This window comes from Myodes glareolus, chromosome 4, assembly GCF_982192425.1.
Source record: "Myodes glareolus chromosome 4, mMyoGla1.1, whole genome shotgun sequence".
NCBI classification, from domain to species: Eukaryota; Metazoa; Chordata; class Mammalia; order Rodentia; family Cricetidae; genus Myodes; species Myodes glareolus.
The window spans coordinates 50,048,788-50,075,726 of NC_142029.1; the positions used below are offsets into that span (position 1 = coordinate 50,048,788).

General features: G+C 38.0%; 1 pseudogene; it reads left to right on the plus strand.

Moving 5' to 3' along the window:
• Nucleotides 1–4,469: 4,469 nt before the first annotated feature.
• On the plus strand, nt 4,470–26,613 carry LOC148122262 (methionine aminopeptidase 1 pseudogene; annotated as a pseudogene).
• The last annotated feature ends 326 nt before the right edge of the window (nt 26,614–26,939 follow it).

Here is a 26,939-nt window from a genome sequence, read left to right on the forward strand (position 1 = left end):
TTCAAGTATGCATTGGTGCTCTTAAATATTATATCTAAGTGAAATGAAAGTGTTGTTCAATGTTGAAGTAAATTGACTTAAACATCAACATTTTTATCTCTTTAAAAGTAAAATGTGTGTTTTAAATAGAACCCCATAGCCATTTCAAATTGTTTGTCAATGCACTTATCATTATAACTACACTGTTAATTTGTATACAGTCAATTTAGAAAATCCAAGTATTTGCACAACTATGGACCAATTATCTATTAAAACTTAGAATAGCAATATAATAGTGATAGCAGCAACACCAATAACATTTAGCTAAGATTTACTCAGTGCTAGACTGTATGTTAATTAATCATCATGACTCTACTGGGAACTTACTTGTATATGTATTACCACTCTTGTTATTATCGGTGTGACTAAAAATGAGAAAACTGGTACCTCTGGGGTTCTGCATAGAAACTCATGCAGCCAGCTAGAAATTACACTCTCACAAGCTTGACCTGAAAGGAAAATCTCCAACCTTAACTTAAATGTCTTTGTTGGTGTGGGAGCCAGAACGGTCAAGGCCACCACAAGAGAACCCACAGAATCAACTAACCTGGGCTCATAAAGGCTCACAGAGACTGAACCGCCAACCAGAGAACTTACATGGGACTGACCTAGGCCCTCTGCACATATGTTGCACTTGTGTAGCATGGTCTTCTTGTGGGACTCTTCAGTGGGAGCAGGAACTGTCTCTGACTCTGTTGCATGCTTTGGGGACCCTTTCCTCCTAGTGGGTTGCCTAGGTCAGCCTCAGTAGTAAAGGAGGTGCCTAGTCTCACTGCAACTTCATATGCCATGGCTGACTGATACAAGCCTGCCCTTTTCTGAAATGGAGGAGTGGATGAGGGAGAAATAAGAGAGGTTAGGGAGAGGGACTTGGAGAAGTGGAGGGAGAGAGGGAAAATTTTAATCATGCTGACAAAAAAAATATTAATTAATTGAAGAAATTTCTTTGTTGGTGATTCACTATTCTACCCAAGCACATCTATTTGCCAGGGAACCTTTAGGATTCAGCAGACCTCCTGGAATTACTTCAAAGTGGGAGTGCCTTGAAACTATGTAACGCCAAAAAAGAGTGACTCTAAATTAGAGTCATGTAGTAGAGTTTCCCTAGAGCTGCCTTACGGTGGGAGAATTTGTCAGGCAGCTGCACATCTGTAACATGCTCTTGCACTAATCCTAAAGGTGACATATGTGAAGAGGTCCTCTTTCAGGTGACAGAGGTGACTTTTTATAGTGTCACCTATGATTTATGTGTGTTTTAATGTACTCACAAAAGCTTTGCAGATATGTTCCTACTACCAATAAAGAACGTTCACCTTAGACTGAACCAATCAAATGACTATTGGTGTATGTCCTCAACATATATAAAATATATTCTGTGCCTTTGATCTGGGCTTCTTCGTTTCTTGCATTATTATCCATATTGTCTTTTTATAGTGTCCCATATTGCTTGAATACTTTTTATATTTCATGTTCTCTAAATGTCTGATGTTTGTATCTTAAGTTATATTTCAAATAAATAATAGGAAAGCATATTATTAAATGAAATTCAATCTTTAATTTTATGAAGCAAAAAATAGCACCATTCTAAAACCCTATCTGATACATAGCAGATACAAAAAAAGTGTACTTAAGACAGCTTAAACTCATCTTCTGTGTTGTATTTCATAGGATATATTTGGCCTAACTAATATAATCTTGAACTCTTAGGAAGAGGAACCAAACCATAAACTAAATGATTATGGCTATTATTAGAAATAAAGTATGATTTGCATACATGAAAGACACTCTGTCTGAGCCTGACATCAATAGTACGGAATGAATCTGAGAGGGCAAATGGATCTGAGAAAGATGAAAATTAAATACTGAATTTAATCTACAGTCACTATGATACCACCTTAAACCAACTACCACAGAACTAGTAGGCAGAAGTAGAGTACCATACATTTCTAATGTGAATGCCAGTAGTTATAAAACAAATAAAGGAGAAAATTATGGTCTAATGATAATCTGTGCCTGAGAAGATCTACAACAAGAAAAGATCAAGATGGCTGAAAGTACATTGGAAATCTTAATGTATATGGACTGACTTGGTTCCGAGTTGTTTATAACAAAGAAAAAACCCCAATACATTCCCATGCAAAGGAGTCTGAGCTTTGCCAGTCACATCTGAGAACTTTATGGAACACATTCAACAAAGTAGACATCTGTAATAGCTGAACTCTAGAAGTTGCAAGGGCCACAAAGTAACCAAGAGAACCAGGATAAGATCATGTGAGAATGAAATCCTAGCAATTAATCTTAATGCACCACAGTCATTAAAGGCAAACACCACCCATTTTCTATGGCAACTAGTTTGGCTATTGGGATTAAAGGTGTGTGTCATTATGGTTACTAAGATTAAAGGTGTGTGTTACTATAACCCAGTCTGTAAGGCTAACCAGTGGTAGGTACTGTTTTACTCTCAGTAAACTGATCTTCAGGCAGTCTTTATTTATTAAAATACAATTCAAATGCCTCTATACCTCGGGACAAGGTGTCATCAGGTCCTGGGCTGCTGCCAATGGCCATGTCTGGGTCCCTGGACCTACTGCAGCCCTGGTAGTGTAGCTGTCTTTAGCCCCTGTTACCACCAAGGGCCATGAGGAGTCCTGGGGTTAGGCTCACACACATAGTGAAGTAGGTACCCAAGGGCCACCATAGTAGGGAATATCCTGATCTGGTTGGCCTGGGCTGTCACTCATGGTCATGGAGTCGTCCAGGCTTGACCTGTAGCTAGGAATCACGTGTGGGTCCATGACCTTACTGCAACCAGCAACTGTGTCAATGTCCATGGAGCCTGTGTCACCATCTGAGGTCTTGTGAATGCCCATGATCTGAGCCCCAATCTGTGGCTGTGTTATGGCATAGTCCAGGTGATGCTGACCGGAGTGGCCTATTCTGCCACCCAGAGCCATGGTTCCATCAAGCCTGGGCTATTTCAAAGGACTATGTCTGAGTCTGTGATGATACAGCAACCAGGGTCTGTGATGATGTCTATGGCTTAAGTTACCACTAAGGGCCACCACACTGGTGCCCAGGTTCTGGGTCACTAATTGTGGCCAAGGTGGCAGTTAAGGTGTGTAGTGGCTAAGGCTGTGACAATCTATGTATCCTGTATTGCCTCCAGTGACCACGGTATTGACCAGCCCTAGCTGCTGCCATTGGCCATTGCTCTACCACAGCCTGGGACTGTGTTGATGTCTATGGTACCTGTTACCAAATGGGGACATGAGGATGCTCAGGGTTGAGGCCCCCACCTGGAGATTTGCTGAGGCCTGAGGACCATCCTCCAACCAGGGTGATGCTAACTCGAGGGGCCTGTGCTGTCACCTGGGGTTATTGTGTCATCTGGGCCACGGCCACTGCTGACAGCCATGTGTGGGTCCTTGGCCTCACCTTGGCCAGGGTCCGTGGTGATATCTGTGGGTCCTGATACCATCAAAGGCCATGCCAACACCAGGAATCTGGACTATTGCCTCTGGCCATGTTGGTATCTGACAGGCATGCTGCTATAGGGGTCATGCTGGTCTATTTGCTCTGTTCTATCACCTGGGCCATGGTGATATCCAGAACAGGCTGCTGATAAAGACCATGTCTGGCCTGTGGGTCTGTGTTGATGTATGTAGCCCATGGTGACACCAAAGGCCATACAGATGTCCCCCAGGGTCTAGATCACAATGTGTTGCCATGTTGGTGTCTGAGGGCCATGCCACCACTAGGGCCATGTCAATCGGGGTTGCCTGAACTGCCACACGGTTGCCTACACTGCCACAATGGTTGCCTACATTGCCATATAGAGCAATGGTGTGCTCAGTCCTAGGCCTAAGGTCTAGTCTGGGTCTATGGCCCAGCAGACCTGGCTCTGGGTTGATGTCCATAGCTCTTATTGCCACCAAGGGCTCCATGAATGCCCAAGGTTTGGACAACCACCCAAGACCATGTTGATGTCTGAGAGCCTTGCTGTCTCCGGGGCAATACTGATCTGGGTGACCTGTGTTACCACTGAGGCCATAGTGACATCAGGGCTTGAGCTTCTGCTGAGGGCCCTCTCTGGGTCCATGGACGTGCTGCAGCTGGGGTCTGTGATGATGGCCATGGCCCATGTGGCCACAGTGGGTTCATGCATGATGAACTCTGAGGGCCATGCTGAGCCAGCCCTGCTCCTCACTATCCCTAGGATGGCAGGTCCTACTCCTTGATGGACATTGCAGCAGGAGAGATGGCCCCACCCTTAATGGAGAAATGGAATCCTGAACTCAGATGACCCTACCCCTCACCATTGCCACGGCAAACACAGCCCCAGTGGCATGGACCTAGGAGAACTCGCTCCACACTTCACCTGAGGGGTACGGTCTGAGTGTCTAGGACTGACCAACTCAGCTACCACCCAGATGCACATCTTGGGCCTTGGGTTGGCCCACCCTAGCATCTTGCACATCTATGAGCTGACAGAAGTTGTGAAGAAACTGGTCCTGCTTAACAATAACAGCAGGCTCTCCATGGGGCAGCATAAAGATGTCCAAGAGGAGTTTGGTGAGGGCCCAGTAGTGATGGTGTGCTAGAGGCCTTGAACCAGACCAATGACTCATTGCTATGAACATTTTGTAGGTGGGGATAATTGGAAAGAGGGAATTCTACATGACACACCACAGCCCCCAAGGGCACTAGGGTGAATTAATAGGTGTTGGAAAGATGGAGGAGCAACGTGCATTTGTGTGTGTGTGTGTGTGTGTGTGTGTGTGTGTTTAATTGATTTGGGGGGATGATTCTTTTGGGGGGATGTTGCAGGGGTGAGGAAAGAATATGGAAAGACTAGGAAATGAGCAGGATTGGGGTGCATGGTGTGAAATCTCCAAAGAATTAATAAAGAATTGTGCCATTAAATTTTTTAAAAGAACAAATGGGCATTTTGGTTTGCGTTTTATGTATGCTATTTCTACAATTGATGAGAGTAAAAACACTGGGTGCTTTCATACTATAGATTTCCCTATGTATGGAGCTGCTCTGTTAAATATTCAGTGTTTCTAGAAAACATCTAGCAAATACTGTACTTCACAGGGAGCTGTGCTTTGGAAACAGAGGTTAATGCTTTGTGGACCTGGAACCCTGAAGGACATTTCTGGAGATGAAGACATGCATTTATTGTGAGTACATGTCAATTCAAAGCCTGTCACTACATACCTTTTCCTCATAAACATTCAAAATAGTATGTTATTACGACGAACATATATTACATATATTACATCTATAAAGCAGCCATATTATAATTTTGCAAATAAGTTTTATTGCATGTATTTAAGGTAAAGGAAATATCATAGAGGCAAATATAACAACATGCTTATTGTGGTAGAATAAATAAATATTTTCCTCATACCTGCTCATTTAGAAAGTATGCTGATACCCTCCCGCTCCCCCCACTCCCTCTTCTCCTCCCTCTCCAGCCCTAAGAGCAGTCAGTGTTTCCTGCCCTGTGGGAAATCCAAGTTCCTCCCCCCTCCCTTCAGGTCCAGGAAGGTGAGCATCCAAACAGGCCAGGATCCCAAAAAACCAGTCCATGCAGACAAAACAAGACCCAGTGCCATTGTCAATGGCTTCTCAGTCAGCCCCCATGTCAGCCACATTCAGAGAATCCGGTTTGATCACATGCTCATTCAGTCAGTCCCAGTCCAGCTGGCCTTGGTGAGCTCTCATTCGATCAGTCCCCTTGTATCAGTGGGTGAACGCACCCTTCACGGTCCTGACTTTCTTTTTCATGTTCTCCTTCCTTCTGCTCTTCATTTGGACCTTGGGGGCTCAGTCCAGTGCTCCAATGTGGGTCTCCGTCTCTATCTCCATCCATCGTCAGATGAAGGCTCCCTCTGGTTCTGCTTTCCTTGCTCACGATCAGGTATTGGGAGGAGGGGAGGAAGTGGAAATTCTTTAAATAAATAAATAAATAAATAAGGAAAAAAAATTAAAAAAAGATTATGTAAGAAAATAATCTACTTCCAATAAAAGAAAAAAATTTAAAAGAGATTAAACAAAGTTTGAAATAAAAAAAATAAAGATCTTTGTGTGGAAAGTATCTTATGAAGGCAAACCATGGCATCATATTGACTTATTCACTGTATCAGGACTCATTGAACTGTATGAAGACTTATGTAGGGAAAATGGTACATTAGACAGGGTGAAGAAGGCCCAGCATGAATGAGGAAGGATGAATGGATGACTACAGAACAGTGCTAAGTGCAGGACAGCTCTAGGCAATAAGAAACAGAAGTGGCACAGGGGAAGTGAAAGTTCACCTTGTTTGTGAATGGAGGGGTGTCCATAAGGACATGGTACTCACAGTTTCTTGAGAGGGGGACGTGTTCTTGATGGGAGGATGGCATGTGTAAAGTTATTACAGTATGGTGAATGCTGGTATTTCCCAGATCAGTGACATCACTGAACTGACAGTACTCTAATGGTTTCACCAAGTGTACACAGACCCTTCATGGTGTGGAAAAGGAGGACTGGGGCAGAACAGGAAGAAAACTCAAATCCCATCCTTTCCACACCAACCATTGTGGACTTTAGTCCATGTGGTATGGCCTTCTGAATGCTTTTCTGTGGCTCTCTCCCTACACGCAGTTCTATCTCCTGGACGTTGCACACTAAGGGATTCCTGGTGAACTTACTTTTGGACATCAGTTCTTTCCAGGTTTCCTTCATCTGAGTGCTCTGCTCTCAATCCAACCATTTTCTGATCTCATTTATGATGCTACCACAGTTACAGGCAGACATTCATGGCCCAGACTGTTCAAATCTCAGAAAGGTATCTGGGATCTTCTAGACATGCGGGTTTAGGATATAGTCAAAGAGAAGCCCAGTGATCAAGAAGCGAGTGAGTCCCCAAAGAATCAGTAGAAACAGAAATAAAATGGAAAGGATTTTGTGTGATTTGTTGCCCTAAATAAATAATTGTTATCTTTCAAAAAAAGAAAGTATGCTGAATATAACAAAATATTATTGATTTTTTTCTGACAGTACACCTGTAATCTTTCAACTTGTTTACCCTTTGTGTTACATAGCTTGAAAAACATCTACCTATTTCCTACCTCCTAATCCGTGGTAATCATTATTTTAGTCCGTATTTATAGGTCGGGTTGCTTTTTAGATTCTACATATAAGCAAGAATACTTATTTTTCAGTGTAAAGCATAAAGATGACCTCTTTTTTGTAAGACTCAATAGCATTCCACTCTGTGTATGTGTGGTTATGCATGTGTGTGTGTGCATGTTTGAATTTTGTAGGCAAAGACTGCTCATTCATTTTCCTGCCACTCAAACCCAAATAATCACGCAGAAACTATATTACTTACAACATTGTTTGGCCAATGACTTAGGCATATTTAGCTAGCTCTTGCATCTTAATTAACTCATTTCTATTAATCTGTGAAGGATCATGAGGCAGTGGCCTACCAGGAAGGTTCTGACTGGTAGCTGGCATCTTTTTCCTTTGGCAGCTACATGGCTTCTCCCTCACTCCACCTACTCTCATCCTAACTATATTCTGCCCTGCCACATGCCAAAGCCACTTTATTTGTTAACCAATAAAAGGAACACATATACAGAAGGACACCCTACATCGTTTCCCCTTTTATATCTAATTAAAAAAGAAGGTTTATCTTTAACATAATAAAAATACATATGCAATACAGTTATCAAGTAAGAATTACAGTTATATGTGTGAGTGAGTACATGTACATGTTCGTGTGTGTGTGTGTGTGTGTGTGTGTGTGTGTGTGTGTGTGTGTTTGTGTGCATGGGCGTGTGTGTCCAGTTTCTTTCTCTAGCCAGGGATGAAAACCTAGTTTGTCAGCACATATTTTGGCTATTACACATAGTGTTTTAGAGTTGCAACAAGCATGAGGTTCAGTTGCCTGTATGACATCATCTTGCTTCCTTTAGCTGTATATCCAGAACACTGATGGTTGACTTTTGACACTGCTATTTTTACTTTCTTTAGTAACTTCTATACACTACCCATAACTTCATCAATCACCATTCCCACCAACAGTAAATAACATTTCCTTTTTTCCTGATCTAAGCTGATTCTTTCTGTTTGTTGTTTCAGTTCTCCTAACAGATGTGAGGAGATATCTCAAACTGACTTGGATTTCAGTTTCCCTATTGACCAGTGATGTTGAACAGATTCTTATACTGATCATTTTTGCCATCTTTGGAGTACATTTTTAGTTTGAAACTTTGTGTTATTTTTAATATATGTCATACACTTCATAAGTAGACTGCAGTATACCATTATAGCATAGTTCAATAAAGGAAGCAGGCATGGTGACTGTCATTCTAAGGTCATGGGCTCATTGTCAGTATCTGATGAAACAATGCTCTTAATAATCTTAGATAGGACTGGCAAATGGTAATTCTTCCCAGCAGCAGCAGCAGCAGCAGCAGCAGCAGTATTTCAAACACACATGACTGCAAAGTTTGCTGCCAACAGTAAACATGGGTTGGCTAGCTGCAGTCCTGGAACTTAGGATCACATCTGACACTTTAAATACATATTTCCATCAGAACATCAGCATACAAGTGAAATTTTACCATGTTATTGATTCTAAACATTTAAGCTAAAGAGCAAGAAAAGCTCTTCTATTACACACTAGGAAGAACACTTTGATTTGCTTATAGACATGGTGTAAGGCTGAAAATATTAAGAAAAAGATAGGGCAGGAAGCAAAATCAAAAGAAAAAAATTGTATACTACTAATGTCAATGCAATACAAAATATATAATAAAAATTATGTACAAATTATTTTGAAGAAAAATAATTATGAAAGTTTTTGTAAGAATTTATGCCCAAATATTCATAATTATTTTATAGTGATGATATTTTCTGCTTTGTATATTTGATTAATGATTGACATCCACCCATGTACGACCTTGTAAATTCAAGTACTTTCCATCTATAACCAAGTGTAGCATTTTCGTTTGTCTGTTTTATGCTGCAGTGGCAAAGCATTCAGAGTACAAAAGAACAAGAAAAAGTTCCATGGACATTGGTAACGTAAATACATATTGACACATAAATCATCACAAACGCTTGCTCCAAGAAGCCTTCCTACTAAACTGTGTCTTCTAAACTAGTCTATTATGTTCTTCATAATCCTCTGACTGAAATAACAATCTTTTTTTGTTTCCTTTTCTTTGGGAGGACTTTTCCTCCCCAGTTAAAATAAAAAATTAAGGAACCAAAAACTTCCCATGCTTTCCTGCTGTGTCCTCCAGGCTAAGAATCCTGCCTGACACCTACTTGGTGTCCGTGAAATTTGAATTAGGTGGCTAAGCATGAATGCACAGAAAATATGTTCAGGCCTCCTAACCCTATAAAGCTCAGCCCCACTCTTCTTGATCACTAAAGACTTTAAGTTGTTGGATTTCCAGAAGCTTGCGAATTATTGCCAAGGATAAATAACTTGAAAACACATAACAAAATGAGATTCACAAGGTCTACTGACAAAGACAAGTAAACATTGTATCCTCGGTATTGTGATTCCTCCATGCTTTTATCAACTTGCAAAAATAGTTACATCATTACATCCACAGAAAATATAGCAATAGTTATGAAATCAACATAAAGATATGAGATTATTTCTTCAAATTTACCTCACAAGTAAATACATGAATCTATGTCACGTTTAGCAAAGAAAAATCCACCTTAACTGAAATTACTCCCATATACTCACCCATATCTTAATTACACTACAATAATATCAGAGGCTACGAATTCGACAGAATTTTATCACTTCTCTTGTTTAACCACATTTTTTTTTCTTGCTTGGGCCCCAGGAAAATATTCATGAGGTAGAACTGGTAATACAAAAATAATTATTTGGAAAACATTATATGAAGTGAGTTGCTGCTTCTCTACTGGATGCCAGTTTAAATTGAACTAATTTGTTTTACCGGTAGCTTAAGAAAACCCCAACACAGCAGCTCAACAATTATGTCCAGGTGCAAGAACTTAATTCAACAAATTCTAGGTGGATTCTCCATGTCTGCACCATAGGCCCCATTTTCAGCTGTAGCTAAGTGCAGATGCTTTGAAGATTCTGTGTAAACAAGATCCAACCAGTCCTTGAACAGAGATATTGAACTGTTTCCAAAACTATCAATAATAAAAGTGATATTACTGTGGACACAATTCCAGTCACTAAGGGAAATGACTTGAACAGAAGTTTTCAGAATATGTGTGTGGTGGGGGGGAGTAGGGAAAGGAATTTATTCCTTTAGATTTCTTTTCATGCTCAGGGATAACACAGTAAATATTTTTACATTGAGACCATGTCTATAATTCTTATAATTTAGAACTATACAGATATAACCCGAGCCATTAACACTACCCTCTGTAGACAGCAAATGTTTCCTGGAAGGACTTTAGTGATGCCCCAAACGGTACATCAGTAGAAGACAGAGACCTTTTGGATGACAATCTGCTTACAGATGGTCCCAAGAACGTTTAGCAGCCAGATAAAGCATTTATCGACCTCTCCACAACCTCCATTTCCTAACATTCGGATATGAAAACTTAAGTGTAATTGCTTATGTGTCTCAAGTAACGTTCTTTAAGTGGCTTTAATAAACCAAATGATGAAAATCGACATTTCAGTGCTAGACACAATGGTATTTTTTCTCGTCATAATTCTAGATAATAATTTTCTTAAGACTTGCTTGGACTCTTAAAACTTATAGCTAATGATATTATACCAAGGTTGGACATAAATAAAATTTCCTGAGAGCAGTAAGGCTACTTGTCTGTGAAGTGTACGCCCCATCAGTTTCAGTTTGCCAGCCCTCCTGAGTCAGGCTAGGGTGGAGGAACTAGAAAGCCACTTCGTTTGAGATTCATAGCAGAAAGGAGAAGACACCTTTGTTCTCTCACTTCCCATTTTTCCCAAACAATGAATTTGCCACCAAGATCTACTCCTAAACATTCCTTTTTAAAATTTCTAGTAACTTATCTAGCAAACTTTATGTGAAAGCCTTGTTTTATCAAGATAAAGATAATCTGAAGAAACTGACAATATTAATTAGAGGTACCATGGAAACTTGAAATAAATCACAGGGCAGTGTTTACTCAGACACGATATGAGTGGTCTGGCCATTTTGAAAACCATCCAAAATCAGAAACAAACTAAATTAAAAAAAAACTGTAAAAAATCCAAATCAAGGTCACGGACCTGAAAGATCAGTTCTTAAAAACTAAAAGGAAAATTTAAATTCAGTCAGAAGTCCTAAAATATTTCAAAGTGGACACAGACACTTTTCTCATCTTTCATTAATAACTCATAAATAAGACTTATTAATAATAAACTTTAGTTGATAAACTAAAATCTCTAGGCCTGAGATTTAGATATTAATAAACTATCAATTTAACTCTTACCATATTCAAGTTTTATATCTGAAAATTATAATTTGGATGTGCTATTTAACTCATAACAATTCCATTGTGATATTACTATCCAGATAATAAACTTAAATCAAAGAAACAAGTTTTAATTGCTTCATTGTACGATGAAATTTGTTGGAAGCAAGATATTTTGCATTCAAAACAACAGCAGTGTATGAAATGACAAAAAATATACATTTTAACATTCATTTATCTTCCTTCAAAAATATTATTGAAAACTTATAAGTCATGTTGCAAAATATACATAAATATCAATTACAATTTATAGAACCTCAAATTCTTTTAAGAAATTAAATGTCATTACGCAGTAAGGTGATAATTATTGTTACTAAAACAACGTTTTGAAATATCGTAAATTTATTACATATATTGAAACTACTTATGTACATTTAAGAGCTATTTTCAGCTTTTCTATGCAGAGAAAAATAAATATATTATTCTATTTCTTATCCTAGGAATTTAATAAGATCTGATAATTATATATAAGAAATTTTGGCTGTGAATTATACTACAAAGAATTTAAATCATCTGAAAATCTCAGTAGGACACTTGTTCACAAAAGTTTAGCTACTAATAAGATCTTTTGTGTTCCCTGTTTGAACATGATTCGGGCGCAGAGCCCGAGAGTAGCCTCTAGAATGCGCATGCTCCTATTCCTCAGTGCAGAAAGTCAAGTTCCAAAGACAACGAAGCCAGTGCAGGAGCACACAGATTTATGCCCCAGGTCTTCTGCAGTCCAGTCCAGTAAATGCCAACAAGCCATCATACTAATTCCCAGATAAAGTTTGCAATAATTATTTTCCTCACGTAAAATGTGCATGTTTAATTAGTATAGGGTGAAAGGGGCTTCAAGCCATTTGGCAGTACATTCAAACTGTATCACACGGATAGCCTGAGAGTCTGTCTCCTCACCCACTCTCTCCCCTGCTGTACTGGAGAGAGAACACTATTTACTTACTATCCCGATACACCGATGGGGTGAAATAGAGCCCTAACAATTACTCTCACTACATAAGGTGTTCTTGAACTTCTCCAAAGTGGATAGGTGAGATAAAAATTCCTCCTCAAAACTGAAAAGGGAAATTAACCTCCCATAGTCACTGACATTGAGGTAAAATATCGTAAGTATATAAAAATACATAAATGTAAATATAAAGTGTATTTTACTCTTAACACAGTTACTTTTGTTCCCCAGGGTGAAAACGCAAAATACTGGAAAAGGCAGAGACTCTGATAATTTTTATAAAACCGACAGAAATGATAAAGCCATAGAATATTATTTCTCAGTTGCGTCATTAATATGATTGTCCTCAGTTCAACAAAACAGTTTAATTTTATCTTCAAAGAACATTGTTTGTAATTTCATTTTTTCTGCTTATACTTCACAATAGATAATTACAAGTGTAATCATTATTGGTCATTGGCCATTAATTTGTTTCAGTGTATGTACCTCAGTGGGCAGTAATTACTGCAGTGCCTTCAATAAGAAAGATATCATTAACAAAATGAGAAGACTGGAGAAAATATGTTAATTACTGTAAGTGCTTTCTGGAATAAACAGTCTAACAATTAAAATCACACTTACTCTCTGTCAGACTACATTATGTTGTGCAGAAATGAAAAAGAAAGAGAGAAATGCTACATAATTTGATGAAAAGACTTTTGAGAGAACTAATATGCTTTTGCTTTAAATCCACATCAGCACCTCTAATGGCCCTAAGGTGGAAAAGCATTCTTATACCAAACAGTGGCGTCTTAAAAGCTCATTATCCACAATGAAGGGAAAGTTAGCTGAGTTCTGTACATTATAATTATGATAAATGTCTTAAAATTATGGAAATAGTCTCAAAGTTTGGGACTATTTGTAAGGCGATTAAACTGATTTTCTTCAGCCTCTGCACATAGATCACAGAGTGTTTTAGTTACTGCAAACTCGGACCACAACCGACTTAATCAAGTGCAGAGAGCTGAACATGCCTTAAGGTAGATTTACAGTGTGTTTCTATAGTCAAAAATAACTGTCAAAACAGCTCTCCTTAGATTTTAATCTTACTTGTTCAAGATGATCACTCATTACATCCTAAACACATTGATTATTCACGAACGTTGGTCCCTATGATCTCCAGACATGTGTGCGTGCGTGTGTGTATGTGTGCATGAGTGTGTGTGTGCGTGGGTGCGTGTGCGAGTGTGTGTGGTTCCTGTACTGTTCATTCAGGGCTCTTCCGCAGCTGGGGTTGGTATGCTCGTCAGCTCCAAACTCTGCAGCTATTCCTGCTTCTCTCTTACTGTCTTGAGCAAGGCACACCTCGTTTTACCAGCATTCCTATGCCATCTGGCCTTTGCAGTTTCTCCTTCCACGGCTCTAGCAGAGCCCTTTACAACCCAGCTGCTGGGTGCCCCTTACGAACATCCTCCTGCCTGGAGAAGGTTTGCTGACACGCATCTCTAATGGCAGCTTGCTTCCTCACTCTCAGATCATCTGCTCCTTCGTGACCTTCAGACCGCCCTGGATCTAAACCACACAAGCTCAACTCTATTCGATTCTGGTGCTATGATCACTTAATAGCATCCTATGATTAGATATAATCAATCAGTAGTTCTCACACAGTCCCATAGTAATATTGTTCCATTTTAAGCCCCTGTTAGGTTCTAAGGTGTGTGCACCTTGCATATTTGCAAAGAGCATTGTCTAAAATGGTAATATCAGAAATATTGTCAAAAATGACACTCTAAAGTTTTCATATATATTACACTCCAGGAGTTTTATAATATTTATTTAGGAATTTGAGAATCTGCATGAATCACCCCAAACCTTGAATGGTCATAAGAAAATTTATCAATAGTTATAATTCACTCTGCAACTTTCAAAGGTAGCAAAATATCAAGTGCTTAGCAATGAAGCTGGTATAGGTGGAAGTATGAAATTATTTCACCCCTGGCCTTCTCCTTCAGCTCTTTGATTTCTGAATTCAACAACCACTCTTAAAATCAGTTCCTATATCTATGTGATAACACTCAGATCTTTAACATGTATCAACGACTCTTTGTGCACACCTGTAACACATAAATCTAAAACCAAACTAAATTTATTTCCATTTTGTAAAATAAAATTCTTCTACAAATATCTGTATCAGTGAGACTACAAGAAAAAAATGTATTACAAAGCAAAATGCATAGCTATACCAAGCTTATTTACTATAGCAAAGAATGTCAGATGCGCAACAAACATCTCTCTCCTGCAGGCAAAACACATAGCTAGATCCTATTTCCCAACACCAGTGTAATCTGCCATATAACACATATTCCTATCTCCTCATTTCCTTTGGCTGGAGATTGGAGGTGCACGCCCTGCTGAGTGATGCCAAGTGACACGTGAGGCAGAGCAACAATGCACACCCACCAGCCCCTAGAGCCCATGTTGAATGACAAAAAGCCATCTGCTTTCTAACCAACACCATTCATGGTATATGTTTCAACAGTTACTGTATCATAACTGATAACTAATTTTTATAAAATCATAAAAATAACTACACATCAGAATGTCAACAGTAGCACTAGTAAATTTTTTTTATTTTATACTTTTTTGTTTAAATACATGTTAATTTTGTAAGAATGGCATTTTAAGAAAACAAATTCTTTATTAGTGTTTTTTTAAAAAAGAACTCATTGACTTCTAAAGCTACCTTTTCCAGTACAGAAAAGTTAATGCCTGTCTGTCATTGCCATTATGCATTTGTGTAATGTGGGGGAAACACAGTTTCACTTCTGCTTCGTAAATTATGACATAGTCTCACATAAACAAATTCCTTAGAAAATAACATAAGCATAATATTTAATTCATTCCTTTATAGAGACATTTTTGCTTGGCTAATATCATTTTAAACAGTCATAAATCCTCATCTTAACTAATACAAAGTAAATGTTCTCTGCTAAATCAATTTCCACCCTTCAGATCCTGAAGAAATTTAAATAACCTCCCTAGAATCTCTCCATACTTGACTGGATCATCTTGACAAACATGTCAGACTTTATAAACTCTTTTGCTCTTAGAGTGACATTAGCTTGGTTTTTCAGCCCTCTGACATACCAGTCACAACTCTGTTAATGTGATTTACGGTTAAATTAAACATAAAACCATCATTATGAAGATAAAAGGGTAAAGCTGCAAGTTACAAATGCAGAAATGATAGGCAATGTTGGAAAGCAAGCTCAATGCAGTCTCCCTGAGCTGTCTCTGCTAGGACTGGCTATCCCAGAGGATCTCTGTCAGAGACATCCCACAATTGATCATTCCAGAGTGTTTGTAGAATATAAAAGCATGCTAAAAATATGGTCATGGTTTTTAAGGAAGAAAACAGTGTCTCGTTTATTCTTCCCTTTGTGTCTACATAGGGTTTTATGTTTTACATTTCCTTTTGCCATTCTCTCCTTACAGATGTGGAAACCAAGACTTAGTTGATGTCAGTGTCCTAAGGTTATAAAGAAGTATAACCCTTTCACTAACACCATGGTAGTCCCTGTCAGCCGTGGTTTGTTACAGTGCTCTTCTCATACCTTCTGAAGTCCTTTCCAGGAAAATAAATGATTTGATTAGCTTGATGTTTTCTGAGAACTTCTGCCTTGCCACCTTACAGCTCAGTCTTCAGAGTTAACCAAGGTCACCTATTTTTCCATTTTTCTGCATTTAATCTGTTACATTCTCCTCAGTCAAGTGTTTTCATCCCTGTAGGATTGTCTTCATGCTATGAAATTATGTACCTTTGAACAGACTACAGTCCTCAGAACACAATACGTATTATCACTATTCATGTTTTCTCATAGCTTATTGTATGTTCTTAAAAGTAGATATATGGATGACCAAACAGATGACAGAAACAATTTTAAAATATATTACATAAAATAAAATTCCAAATTACTGATGCCTCACTGCAGTAAGCCTAAGATCTTATTGCTGTTATATTAAAACACTCACTTCAATATGTCTTACAATGTCAATTCTAACTTCTTCATTTATATGTTACGTATATGGATGGTTCTCTCTCTCTCTCTCTCTCTCTCTCTCTGTGTGTGTGTGTGTGTGTGTGTGCGTGTGTGTGTGTGCGTGTGTGTGTGTGTGTATGAGAGAGCGAGACAGAGAAGAAGAAGAAGAAGAAGAAGAAGAAGAAGAAGAAGAAAAAGAAGAAGAAGAAGAAGAAGAAGAAGAAGAAGAAGAAGAAGAAGAAGAAGAAGAAGAAGAAGAAGAAGAAGAAGAAGAAGAAGAAGAAGAAGAAGGGAGATTTTTTTAAGATTTATTTATTTATTATGTACACAGTGTTCAGCCTTCATGTATGCCTACAGGCCAGAAGAGGGCACCAGATCTCATTACAGATGACTGAGAGCCACCATGTGGTTGCTGGGAATTGAACTCAGGACCTCCTGTAGAGCAGTCAGTGCTCTTTACCTCTGAGCCATCCCTCCAGCCCGAGGTTGGGAGGTTTTGTACCACTTGTGTGTCTTGTGTTCACAGAGGTCAGAACAGGGTGTTGGATCCCCTGGAACTGGAGTTACAGTCCGTTGTAAGCTGCCACATTGGTGCTGGGAATCAAGTCCAGGTCCTCTGGGAGAGAAGCCAATGTTCTTAACTTCTGAGCCTTTTATGCAGCTTCTACATTATCCTTCTGGAATAACTTTGCCTAACCCAATAATCAAAAGCTTTTCATTTCAGGTCATAACTGTTATAAAACTGTGACCCTATTGGGTCTTTATAAAGTTGCTCCAAGTTTTTTCTCCCTAGGAACACATATAGAAATCTCCAAAGACATACAGTCAAAGATTTTCCCAAAAAATATTTATTGAACATTGAATATGTTCTAGAAAAACGAGTTCCAGTGTTGAAAATGCCAAAAAAAAAATGTTTCCTAGAGGAGAAAAACTTTCGTTTGAAAATTAATAATGAATTTTATTAAATAGTGAGAAAAAATAAAGGGCAGAAGGCCCATGTACACACGAAGTCACAGATATGAAGAGCATCAAGCGTCGATGGGGAATATGAGGATGTCTTGTGACAATAGGCCGTGAAAAGGTAAGAGACTTGAGACTTGGAGTAGATGATGATGGAGAATCAGAGGTTTCCTTTCTGGAAACCATTGGCTCTAACATGTTTATTCAATACCTGAGAATTCTGTTACCAACTACTCTTTCCCTAGCCTCACTTGACTTGTTTCAAATTTTCTTTCTTAAACATTTTATTTTTCCTCAGACATCATTTTCACAACTACTTTTGTTTCTATGGAAATATTTTCTGATTCCAAATCAGAATACAGCTCTCCACTAATTATTTCGGGCATTAAGCTAGATCCTTTTCACTTGACGTTAATAAAACACATCTGATAGGCTCTCTTTCCATGAATCTTGAAAGAATAGTATAAGGAATCTCTTGGAATCCTCTCTTAAAAAGAAACTATTCAAGTACCAGGAAAATAGCATAACTAGGAAAGTGCTTGCTGTGGAAGCCCAAAGACCTGACTCTGATCCCCAAAATCAACACCAATAGTAAAATGAAGAAGCTAGTTTGAAAGTTTCATTAATTATATGCTACGCATTAACCTTTGTTTACTGAAAATCAGCAGAATAACTGGGAAATTTGACTGTAGATGTGGTGTTTGTATGTGGTACACATGTTTTTACAAGTTCAGGTATGCATGTGTGCCTGTGTGTGTGTGTGTGTGTGTGTGTGTGTGTGTGTGTGTGTGTGAAAGATCAACATTGTATGTCTTTCTTAATCATTCTCCAGCTTATGTTGAACCTATTGTTGAACCAGGAGCTCACCAGTTTAGCTAGTCTGGCTGGTGAATGAGCACCAGTGTCCTCCTGTCTCTGTGCACACCTGCCACCAGCCCTAGGGCTGCAGTTATAGATACACAATGCCACCTCTGGCTTTTTATGTAAGTTCTGCACATCTAGCTTTTTATGTAGGTTCTAGCAAGCAGTTTACTCTTTCTTGACTTTCTTGACTCTAAGTATGTTTTCAAATAATAACTATCAGTTATCAAATAATAACTATCAGTTACTTGGTAGGTATAATTTTTTATAAAAAGAAATTTAAAAAGATGAATTTACAAATAGAAAACATATTAGGCACTTTCTTAGGAACTAAACCCAAAGTTGCTTTTTTTTTTTTTACAAAAATAATGCTTTCAGCTGGGGATATGGTATTAGACTTAGTGGCAAAGCATTTGAAGTCCTCAACTCAGTTGTGGCATCTTCCTTGTCAAACATTTATTGTTTCATAGCTGAACTTGAGTAGCATGTATATTATAACTCAAATCACATATTCTGTTGTATGAATACATGCACATACATGTAATAATGAATATTAGAGAAAAGATAAATTTTGCTACATTAGTGCAAAATAAATATGATAAGTTGGGTTAGTAGAGAAAGGGAAGTGGATCTGGGAGAGGAGTGATTATGACCAGAATATATTGTGCAAAATTTTCAAAAATTTGATAAAAAGTGAGAAAAGTCTCAAAATAAATATAAGTTTCAAATCACATATATGCATATAGTTATAGTATATCCTACTAATATGTATAGATACTATGTGTCAATTGAATTTTAAAGGAACTCCCATGTAAACAACATTAATGATCTTTCTAACAACCCTTTACAGAAATAAAATGTACTTAAATACGCAGTTTGCTGGGAGTTTCCTTGAATGATTCAAGATTTTGGTAAAGCTATATATGAGAAAATTTTCTGCACTGTGGCTACATTAAGAAGATTCAATAATGTGATATAAAATGCTATATATTCTCAATAGTATTGTCGCTATAGATACTATCACTAATGAGTAGTATAAGAAGACATGTTTCATTTGTAAGATTACATATTGGTGGGCTAGATAAACAACTCTGTGCTTAAAGAGTATGTTGCACTTCCAAAGGGTCTGAGCTGGTTTGGTTCCCAGCACTCACCTAGGGTGGACTTTTCAGCCTACAACTCTAGCTTGGATGATCTGACACCCTGCACCCAAGTCTGCATTCCCATACACAAATACATATATACACATGTATAATTTTAAAACAAATAAGGCCCCATCCACACTATGCCAATCTAGGACCATTTGGAGTTCAAACCTGGAGTCTGAACCAGAACATAAGGTAGAAATGTCCAGATCCAGTTCAACCACTCTTCATACTGTCAGCAACCACAGCAACTACAACCAGAACTGGGCTCTACGAACAGATGGAATCCGACCAAAATTTAAAGACCTAGATTAAAGACCTCCAGAACCAGTCCTATCCCCATCCACCTACTTGCTTGCAGCCAGCCCAACCAAAGAGTTGACCTAGGACTGTATGGAATCCAAACCAGAACTCTAGAAAGGAATTCCAAGAATCAATCCACCATCCTATCCAACTTTCAGCTCCCACTCCTACTTCTGGAACAAAGGACCACATGGGTCTTATTCTGGAACCCTATTTAGAAACACTCAGAGACAGTGCATTCCCTTGTCTACTCAACTGTCTGAAACCCCACCCACCATCCCTACATGGAACCACTTTGAGTCTAAACCCAGAAGCTTAGAGAAGTCACAAGACTGAAAGCCAAACATCCATCAGAGATGTTAAGGTAACAGCAAAAATTCAAGCATCTACTCAACAAATGTAAAACCAGTTATCCATACCAAGAAGCACAATAAATGTCCTAAGTCCAGACACCTACATCACATCATGAAATCAGAGAACAAACAACAGCAGCAAAACATGAAAAATCCCTGACCATATATCTTCTCTAGAAACTAGCATTACCACCACAATAGTCTCTGAGGTAAGTGAATTAGCTAATACTCAAGACAAGGACTTCAACATAGCAATTATAAATAAAGTCAAAGTGGTAAAAGACAATATGAATAAATGTACAAATGAAGACCATGAAAACAGAATTGGATAAAAAGTGAAAACAATTCAAGATATGATAACAGTATTTAATTTAAAAGAATATCTAGAGAAAAGCCAAACAAATGAAATTCAACATGAAAATCTTCAGAAACTGAATGAAGAGCTCAAAGGAATGGCTCACCAAAAGGTTGAATGAAGTGGAAGAGAAAAGAACAGGTCTCAAAGGCAAGGCAGAAGAAATGAGTCTACCAAATAAAATGCTAAACAACAAAGGACCAAAGCATCTAGGAAATCTGAAACACAATGAAAATATCAAACATAAGAATTATAGGTATGAAAGAAGGACAAATCCAGGTGAAAGGCAATGAAAATATTTTCAACAAATTCACAGGAGAAAATTTCCCAGATCTAAAGAAACACATACCTATTAAAATGCAAGAGGGATGTATTCAGGACAAAAAACACAATCCCTATATTACATAATAGTCAAAACACTAAATGTAGAGAACAAAGTAAAGATATTAAAGCTGCAAGGGAAAAAGACCAAGCCAAATATAAAGGCAGACCTATTAGAAAAATGCCTAACTCTGTATTGGAGCCTTGAAAGCCAGTAAAACTCGGATAGATGTTCTACAGGTTCTGAAAGACTGCAGATGCCAGCTCAGACTACTGTATTTAGTAAAACTCTGAGTCATAATCAAAACAACATAGAAAAGTTTTATAATTAAAAACAGGTTTAAGGAATTTAATGGTTTTCTGTCTCTACAGAACACATTTGAAGGTATGTTTCAGTCTGAAGGAAAGATAAGACACAAGAGGAGACAAGGAATAAATAATCTCTGAATAGTTAGTAAAAAGAGATCTAATAAAATAGTACCACTACAACAACAAAATAAATGGAATTAATAATAATCATTATTTAATAGTAATTCTAAATATTGTCTTGATTTCCTCCAAGAAAAAGACACAATTGAAGAGATTGTATTGACAAACAGAATCCATCTTTCTGCTAACTCCAAAAACATGTCACCATCAATGACAGATACCAACTTACTGTAAAAGGATAAGAAAAAGTATTCTACCAGGTTATAGTGGCACACACCTTTTATTCAAGCTCTCAGGAGGTAGAGGCAGGAGGATCTTTAAGTTCAAGGTCAACCTGATCACAGAGAGTTTTTTCCAGGACAGCCAGGGTTACACAGAGAAACCTTATCTTGAAAAATCAAAAAAAAAGAAAGAAAAAAAGAAGAAAAAGGAAGGAAGAAAGGATGGATAGAAAAAAAGAAAAATACTTTAAGCAAATGGAGCACAGAATAAAACAAATATAGCTATTTTAAATAGCTTAAAATAGATTTCAATGTAAATCAAAACAACTCTGAGATTCCATCTTACCCCTGTAAGAATGGCCAAGATCAAAAACACTGATGACAACTTATGCTGAAGAGGTTGTGGGGTAAAGAGAACACTCCTGAGTTGCTGGTGGGAGTGCAAACTGCTACAGCCTCTTTGGATATCAGTATGGCAATTTCTCAGAAAATTAGGAAACAACCTTTCTCAAGACCCAGCTAATGGCACTGGGACTTGTTTCCTCTGCATGTTCTGGATTTTTGGGATCCTAGTCAGTTTGGATGCTCACCTTCCTAGACCTGAAGGGAGGGGGGAGGAACTTGAGCTTCCCACAGGGCAGGAAACACTGACTGCTCTTAGGGCTGGAGAGGGAGGAGGAGAGGGAGTGGGGGGAATGGGGGGGTATTGGGAGGAGGGGCAGAAGTGGAAACTTTTATAAATTAATAAAAAAAATACCCAGCTATACCACTTTTGGGTATACATCCAAAGGATTCTCAATCGTGCTACAAGGACATGTGCTCAACTATGTTCATAACAGCATTATTTGTCATAGTCAGAGCCTGTAAACAATCTAAATGCCCCTTGACCAAAGGATGAATAAGGAAAATGTGGTACATTTATACAATGGAGTACTACACAGCAGAAAAAAATAACGACATCTGGAAATTGCCAGGCAAATGAATTAAGCTAGAAAACATCATATTGAGTGTGGTAACCCAAGCCGAGAAAGAGAATTATCAATATTCTCACTCATAAGTGTTTTTTAAACATAAAGCAAAGAAAACCAGCCTATAAATCACAATCCCAGAGACCCTAAACAACAATGATGATCCTAAGAGAGACATACAAGGATCTACTCTATATAGGCAGTAGAAGATAAGATCTCCTGGGTAAATTGGGAACATGGGGACCATGGGAGAGGATTGAAGAGGAAGGAAGAGACAGGAAGGGGAGCAGAGAAAAATAAAATCAATATATATAAAACTGAAAAACAAAAAAATAGATTTCAAACCAAAATAATCAGAATATGAGGGAAAATATTTAATACTCATTAAAGGAAAAGTCCCCCATGAGAATTTTACAATTCTAAATATTTATGCTCCAACTACATGAACAGTTGGTTTCATAAAACAAACAATATTAGATCTAGACCTAATATTAAAGCCAATTCAGTGATAGAGGATGACTGCAATACTCTAGTATCATCAATAGAAATATCATCCAAGCAAAAAGAAAATAGAAACCTAGGAGCTAAATAACATCATAAATCAAATGGATCTAATAGACATCTACAGAAAGTTCCACCCAAGCACTATAGAATACACTTTCTTTTCAGCAGCCTGTGGAACTTTCTCCCAAAATAACCATATATCAGGACACAAAACAAGCCTCAACAAATTTAGGAAAATATAGTATCCTACATGCTTTCTGATGACTAGGGAAATATATATATATTGCAACAGAAAGCGCACCAAATCATGAAAGCTAAACAACACATTGCTGAATAAAAATTGCATCAAGGGAGAAAGTAAGAAAGGAATTTGAAAATTCTAAGAATTGGATTAAAATGAAAATGCAGCATATTTATATAAATGACATTATTAAGGCAGTAATAAGAAAATAATTTATAATGTTAAGCACCTGCATGAAAGACTAGAGAGGTCCTATTTTAATAACTTAATGCTTACCCTGAAAACCTTGAAAAATGGAAAAAACACACAAAAATAGTATGTGAGGAGAGACAGTAAAAGTCAATGTTGAAATTAGTAAGTTAGAAAGAAAATGCAATACAAAGAATTAATGAAAGCAAAAATTGGTTATTTGAAAAGATTAACAAAATTTACACACAAATTAGCCAAAAGAAAGAGATAATATTCAAATCAATGAAACCAATGATGAAAAGAAATATTACAACAGATACTGAGGAGATTCAGAGAATCATAGATACTTAAAAAAAAAGTCTATACTCCCCTAAACTGAAAAGCCTAAAAGAAATTGTTTATTATGTATAGCCTATCAAAATAAAATCAAGATGAAATTAATAATTTAAGCCAACCTAGAACAACCAATGAAATAAAGGCAGTAATTGTAAAATCTCCCAACTAAAAATAAGTTCAGTCCCAGATGAATTCAGCATAAATCCTTCCAGATCTTCAAAGAACTAATATCAATGTTCTTCAAATCATCCCATAAAATAGAAAAGGGGGAATATTTCCAAACTTTTTATGAAGCCAGGATTACTCTGATTCCAAAACTAAACATCCAACAACAGCAAAAAATTATCAGTCAATCTCACTCATGACTAAATGTTTATATCATCCATAAATCCTAGAATCACGTTTCTTTTAGACTTGAGAGATACAAAAAAGAAACTCAAAGCATCCCACACATAGATATAATATTATTTCAAAAATAATATTTCCTCTCTGGGCATAGTGGTGCATAACTTTAATCCTGGCACTTGAGAGACAAAGGAAGGCATAGTTCTTTCAGGACAACCTACACAGAGTTCCAGTGTGGTGGAATAATCCTTCTGTATACCATGAATATATATTACTCTTATTTGTTAATAAAGAATTGACTAGCCGGTAGCTAGGCAAGAAGTATAGGCATGACAACCAAACTAAGGATGTTAGGACTAAGAAGGGTAGAGTCAGAGGAGATATCAGCAGATGTAGGGAGAAGAAAGATGAAAATGTCGTACTGAAGAAAGGTACGAAGCTACATGACAGAGCATAGATAAAAAATATAGGTTAATTTACATGTAAAAGTCAGCTAGTAATAAGCCTGAGCTATTGGCCAAATATTTGTAATTACTATAAGCCTCAGTGTGTTTATTTGAAAGCTGCTACTGAGACAGAAACTGCTGCCTATGTTCCAGAGTGATAGAGTAAGACTTAGTCTCAAATGGTACAAATCAATGAATGTTACTTACTTTGTTATTGTTTGAAAATGTAATATATGCATAAAGTATGTTTTCACCAAATCCATTCCTCATTCTTTCCCCTCCAATGCCTTTCCAATTACCACAATCACCAATTTTCATTTCCAACTTCATTCACTTTGTTTTTAAACCCACTTAGTCCAGTTGATAGTGTCTGCATGTGCATGAGTGTAAGGACATCAATTAGAGCATGGGTAGCTTCTCAGGAGCCACATCCCTGAGAAAACTAATTCCCTCATCCAATGTCCACCAACTGCCAATAGCACGTCAGGAGGGATGGGGCTTCCTGAAACCCTCCTTTCTCATTCAGGTATTTTAACTGGCTTTATCTTACACAAGTTTTAACACATAGTTACAATCACTATGTATCCATGTGTGCAACAGCCCTGTGATGTCCAGAAAACAGTTAAATACATTCATTCATTACTTGACTCTTACAGTCTTTCTGCTTTGACAGCTATGATGGTCTCTCAGCCTTGAAGAAGAGAGTAAGTAATATAGACATCCCATTTGGAAATGAACACTCTACAGTCTGTAAATATCAGCATGTCGACCTGTGTAGGTCTCTGTATTCCTCACTATCTGCTGCAAATAGATGACCTAATAAGACTTGAGTGCTGCATTAGTCTATGGGTATACATATAAGTACTTATCAGGCAGTTTATTACTGCTCTCACTTAACAGAATCTTAGCAGTAAGTCTCCACTAAGGCCTGTGATCTGCCCAGCCAGGAGTGCTTGGCTCGGTGTCTTAGTCAATATTCTATTGCTTTGAAGAGACACCATGATCACAGCAATTCTTACTGAAGAAAACAAAAACAAAAAACTAATTGGGACTAGCTTACAGTGTCAGAGATTTATAATCCATTATCATCACGGTAGGAAGCATGGTGGCGTGCAGGCAGTCGCAGTGTTGGAGAGGTAGCTTAATGTTCTACATCTGGATCAGAAGAAAACAGAAATTTGGAGAGAACAACTAGACTTGGCTTGTGCATTTGAAATCCCAAAGCCTACTCCAAGTGACACACTTCCTCCAGCAAAGTCATGCCTATTCCAACAAGGCCACACTTCCTCATCAAGTACTTCCTTTAAGCACTACTGCTCCCTAATGCCCAAGCATTCAACTATATGAGCGTATGGGGGGGGGCATTCTTATTCAAACCACCACACCCAGTTAATGGTTCCAGGCATACATAACTACTGAAGAAATCAACTGTGCTGTATACTTAACATGCATTGCCATAAATTATTATCCTTCTCCCCTGAATTATGATATTTTCCCAAAGTCTTGTGTACCTCAGTGCATGAAATCGTTTACCATGGGATTACAGACAGACAGCCTTTGCAAGAAATCAATATTGTTAATGTGGACATCCTGATATCACTATAAAAATGGTTATCACAGTAACCTGGATGGAAAGTTTTGGTTGGAGTCGCAGATGAAGAAGCACAAAAACTAGTTCAAGCTGCATCTAAATACCTTGTACAAGCCATCAGTGCAATGAAACCTGATGGTGTTCCGACAGAGAACTGGGGAACACTGTTTAGAAACATTCCCAGTAAAATAGATTTTCAGGAGTTCAAAGCTATGTGGGCATGGAATCCATGAGTTTTTCCACACAGCCCTCAACATACCATCCTCTTCCAAATGTGAAGGAGTTGCTGTGTGAAGCGGTGCCACATAGTTACAAGTGAACCAATGATTTGTGAGGTGGGTCACAGGATGAATCATGACAGAGGTTGGACTGTGGGGTCAGAAGACTGAAAGCAAACTGCTCAGTTTGAGCACACCCTGCTGGTCATGGGCAGACCTCACACAGATACTCAGCTGCTGGAGGCCTCATTTCACATCCCAGCGTCTCCCAAAAAGCCACAGCTCAATACCTTCTTGTTGCACTGTGCATTTTTTTGAAAGTACAAACAGAAAGGACTGTGTTGTCTTTTGTTTGGTTTGACGGTGGCTATGAAAGGATTACAACATACGGTGTGTGTCCTCAAGAGGTTTTGTTTGGTAGAGTTGGTTTCAGTTTTGGTTTGGGTTTTTGTTTTGGTTTGGTATGGTTTGTTTGGTTGTGGTTCTGAAAAAGCGGAGAAAAATAAAGCAATGTTATTCAATTCTTATCGATCCCCAGCCTCACACCCTCAGTTCTCTGTACCTGTGTTCGTATTTGTCCCTTGAGCACTTTCACACGAACCTGCTTCTGATTGCTTTCATCACTGCCACAAACCTTCAACCAA